Genomic DNA, 4845 nt, shown 5'->3' with positions numbered 1-4845 from the left:
GTAAGAAATTGTTCCTGCCTTCCAGGGAGGGAGGGGGGAGAGGAAAGGGGGGGTGGAGTTCACAAGATGGAGCGGAGGGGTGGAGTTCACAAGATGGAGGGGAAGGGTGGAGTTCACAAGATGGAGGGGAGGGGTGGAGTTCACAAGATGGAGGGAGGGGTGGAGTTCCCAAGATGGAGGGAGGGGTGGAGTTCCCAAGATGGAGCGGAGGGGTGGAGTTCCCAAGATGGAGGGGAGGGGTGGAGTTCACAAGATGGAGGGAGGGGTGGAGTTCACAAGATGGAGGGAAAGGGTGGAGTTCACAAGATGGAGGGGAGGGGTGGAGTTCACAAGATGGAGGGGAGGGGTGGAGTTCACAAGATGGAGGGGAGGGGTGGAGTTCACAAGATGGAGGGGAGGGGTGGAGTTCACAAGTNGAGGGGTGGAGTTCACAAGATGGAGGCTCCATCGCTACGTTGTTGCCGCTCTCTGTTCCTCCGGATCCTGCCAGCCCAACATTCCGACCTTTTTTTGTTGTTATAGGGCGACGACTCAGATCTGGCTACTTGCTGCTGAGTAAGAGGCATCGTAGGGGTTGTTTCATTGACGTAGTAACAGCATTCTTCTGTCAGGAACGTGCAGGTGCCACCTCTATCTGCAGTGAGGGGGTCCAAGGCAAAAAAAACATAGTCTGACTTAGAGCTATTAAATTTAATCATTAGTTGTATTGAGATCTATTGTTGTTTCCTGTCAATTCTCATCCCTGAATTGATGACAAATTCTGGTTTGGTTAGATATACCAAGTATGTCCGGTTCAAATCAGTGGTGGTAAGTAATAAAAGGAGCCCGGCAATGGGTTCGAGGCAAGCTTTAATGAAAGTGCTCTTGGGCAAGGTTCCGCAGCTCGCAAGGGAGTGAGCCCAGGGTAGATACAAACAAGTATGTATAGGGGAGGGCTGTTGGTGGTTTTTTGCCCATATATGGTATGGAATTGAGCAGGGTTCAGTTTCCAGTTCCCACCTAAGAGGGGTGATGTGGCCCTGGGGCATTACCCTGCCAATGGGAAATTCCGGGGAGGGTAAAGGGTGGAGGGGTGGAGTTAACAAGATGGAGGCTCCGTCGCCACTTTGTTGCTGCTTTCCAGTCCTCCAGATCCTGCCAGCCCAACATTTTGACCTTTTTTTGTTGTTATAGGGCGACGACTCAGATCTGGCTACTTGCTGCTGAGTAAGAGGCATCGTAGGGGTTGTTTCATTGACGTAGTAACAGCATTCTTCTGTCAGGAACGTGCAGGTGCCACCTCTATCTGCAGTGAGGGGGTCCAAGGCAAAAAACGGGGATAGAGAAATTAACTGAGGCCTGGCAATTGCAAAATTATTTTATAAATTCACCCTTCACAAACCACTAGTACGACTTACTCAGACCTTCTGTGACGTGCTTAAACTTTTTTTCTTTGTCCCCATACTTCTTTCCATTCTGGAGCAATCCAGCCATTCTGTTCTAGGACAAAACTCACTACACAAGATGCTTTCCCACACAAAAGTATTTTTTCTTTTTAACTTTCCTAACCACAATGACATCTTCATAGCTTTCCCATATCTCCTCTTTTCCTACAATCTTGTTTCCTTTTTAGCAACAATACCAAATTAGCCTCATTTGCCTAAGAATTGCATACAGAATGATCTGGTTTAGGCTGCACTCACAACTTTGGCCTTAAAACCTTCTAGCAGAGATAAATGAAACCCTGTTTGACCAGTAAACCCCGGGGAAAAAATGTATGCTGATAGTTCTGATAACATTTCTCATAGCAGTCTGATTTTCAAGAAGCATTTTTACCCCCTTTTTTTCAGTAAGCTTCTGCTTTAACACTTGCAGAATTCTGCACAGATAGACACACTTTGTCCAGGTTTCTGGTAACTAAAATCTCCATCTGTTTCCTGAATCAGTAGTGGTGGGACTAAGAGACAGAGTCAGGAGGAGAATGGTGACGTGATAACCGAACCCGGGTAGGCCCCAAGGACTGTGCCGTCCATACATCTTGGGAGGGGGCCTCAGAGGCTGTGGGGGTGGTTAGAACCACCATGTAGGGACCAGTCCACCACTGTAGGGTTTTTGGATGTGGTTCTTTCAGTAAGACAATATCCCCTGGGGTTAAAACCTGGGGAGTATCCACAGTGGGGTCCCTGGGGGTGGGAGTAACTGAGTTAGCATGGGCTCGCAAAAGGGCCCTTAAAAGGATTAGGTAGGGTAGGTAGGATAAAAGGGGAGGAGGTGAGGCTGGAAAGTTGTGGGTCAGCAGGAAGGGCCATCCGTAGAGGAGTTCAAAAGGGCTGAGGCCTGATGGTTCCCTAGGAGTGGCCCTGAGCCTTGTAAGTGCCAAGGGGAGGAAGGTTGGCCAAGATAAGCAGGTCTTAAGGGAAAGTTTAGTAAGATGCTTCTTGAGGAGGCCCTTGGCTCGCTCAACCTTACCCAAGGATTGGGGATGGTAAGGGATGTGGAGTTTCCAGGTGATGTTCAGACTTTTGGAGACCTGCTGGGTGACACTGGAGGTGAAGGCTGGGCCATTGTCAGATTGTAGGGTCTGTAGGAGGCCAAACCTTGGGATGATATGTTCAATGAGTACAGCAGCTACCACATCTACTGTTTCTCGGACTGTGGGGTAAACCTCAATCCATCCTGTAAAGGTGTCCACCAAAGTTAGTAAGTAATGATAGGTTTTGTGATGTGGCATGTAGGTGAAATCAAGCTCAGTCCTCCCGCGGTTGATGGCCTAAGAGTTGATGGCTAGGTCCTACCCTGAGAATACCCCCTTGAGTTGATAGCAGAACAGGTATTGCAAGACTGATGAACCTCCTCAATGAGCTTTCGGAGGCATGGGTTATGGAAAAGGAGTTCTAGGAACCAATATAAAGCTTTTGGGCCAATGTGGAGGGATGGGTGGATATTTGTAATGATGCTGTGGGCTAGGTGGCCTGGGAGGGCAACCTTATCTTGGATAAAAATCCAACCCTTGTCCCCAATAATTCCCCCCAACCGCTTGAGGGTCTGAGTTTCTTCTTCGGTATATGAGGGGGAATGGGCTGTGTTGAGAAAAAGGAGAGGAGCTGGGGCGGATCCTAGAGCCATAGCCTGTGCTGTGGAATTGGCTTTGTTGTTGCCCTTAGATATAGGGTCTTTAGAGGACTGGTGGCCATGGCAGTGAATGATAGCCACCTCAGTTGGGAGGCCAAGGGCCTTGGGTAGCTTTAAGATGAGGGGCCCATTGATTATTTGGGTCCCTTTAGTAGTGAGGAATCCTCGTTCTTGCCAGAGGACAGAATGAGTATGGGTGATGAGGAAAGCCTGTCTGGAATCTGTGTATATAGTGACCCGTTGTCCCTTGGACAGGTGGAGGGCCTGAGTGAGGGCTATCAGCTCTGCCTTTTGAGAAGTTGTTCCGAGGGGAAGGGATACAGCCTCTAAGCTGGTATCTAGAGTAAGGACTGCATAGGCTGCATGCCTTTGGCCATCCAGGACAATGAGAGAACTACCATCTACAAAAAGCACACGGTCAGGATTAGATAAGAGCCAGTCAGAGAGCCCTGGGTGTGAGGGAATAAAGTCCTCTAAAAGTTGAGGGCAGGAATGTAACGTGTCGAGAGTAGTGGAGGGAGTAGGCAGAAGGGTCACGGGTGTAAGCAGGGGGAGGTGGATAAAGAAATCTGGGGATTTTTGACGAAAAGGAGGTGGTCCAGTTGGATCCTGGAAGGAGTCAAATGGGTGAGGGATTTGTGGCTGAGCAGGTCCCCCAAGCAATGGGAGGAGAAGACAGTGAGGGGTTGGCCCAAAGTAAGCTTGAGAGCTTCTCTGGTCAGGGAGGCAGCAGCTGCTAACGCTCTGAGACACGGCTGCCATCCCTGGACCGTGACATCTAGCTGTTTTGATAGGTATGCCACTGCCTGATAGGCCGGTCCTGTAGGCTGGGCCAGGAGGCTGGTCACCGAGCCAGAACGCTCATCTGTAAATAGATGAAAGAGCTTTGAAAGATCCAGGAGAGCCAGAGTGGGTCCTGCAGTGAGACAATCCCATAGCCTAGAGAAAAGGTGTTTAAAAGTGGTAGGGTCAGTTAATGGTCTGTGCAGGGTGTCCTTAGCTGCCTTGTATAGGGGTCATGCTAGGAGGGCAAAGTTTGGGATCCACTGTCGGAAGAAACCCACAAGGCCCAGGAAGGAGAGGATGTCGTCAGCACTCTGGGGAGGTTGAAGATCCTGGAGGAGGAGGATATGGTCCCCTGTAAGGGACTTGGAAGTGGGGTTTAGGCATGTGCCTAGGTAAGTAACTATGGGGGTGCAAAATTGAGCCTTGGAAGGTGTGACCTGATAACCCCTAGACCCAAGGAAATTGAGAAGGGTGGCAGTATGCTCTTGGGAAGAGGATAAAGAGGGGCTGCAAAGAAGGAGGTCATTCACATATTGGAGGAGGGTGCTGTACTTTAGAGGACAAAGATTAAGATCTTTTGCTAAAGGCTGGCCAAAAAGATTGGGACTATCTCTATAAAGCCTTGTGGCAAAACAGTCCAGGTAAGTTGTTGCGAAGTATGTGTGTCAGCGTCCTCCCAAGTGAAGGCAAAAAGAAAATAAGAGTCTGGATGAAGGGAGACAGAGAAGAAAGCATCTTTGAGATCTAAAACGGAAAAGTGGGAAGTGGTAGGGGGAATGCTGGAGAGCAGGGTACATAGGTTGGATTGGGACTACGGCATCATTAATACGTCTTAAATCCTGCACTAGGTGTTAGGCTCTGGTGAGCTGGTTTTTTTTTTTTTTGGCTTTTGGCTTTTTTCCGTGTCCGGCAACGGATCGCAACCCTCAGTGTTGCCCCCGTACCGGA

At 49.3% G+C, this 4845-nt stretch overlaps 1 long non-coding RNA gene across 1 annotated transcript in view; it reads right to left on the bottom strand.

Moving 5' to 3' along the window:
• Positions 1-1159: 1159 nt before the first annotated feature.
• LOC103608811 overlaps positions 1160-4845 on the bottom strand; it is a 6481-nt gene continuing 2795 nt past the window's right edge. The window contains exon 3 of the long non-coding RNA XR_552093.1: positions 1160-1285. This is a non-coding gene — a long non-coding RNA (uncharacterized LOC103608811). The remainder of the gene's footprint in view (positions 1286-4845) is intronic.

Source organism: Galeopterus variegatus, unplaced genomic scaffold (genome assembly GCF_000696425.1).
Source record: "Galeopterus variegatus unplaced genomic scaffold, G_variegatus-3.0.2 Scaffold8878, whole genome shotgun sequence".
Lineage (NCBI taxonomy): Eukaryota > Metazoa > Chordata > Mammalia > Dermoptera > Cynocephalidae > Galeopterus > Galeopterus variegatus.
The sequence above is the reverse complement of the archived record's forward strand: the minus strand, read 5'-3'. Positions and strand labels throughout refer to the sequence as shown.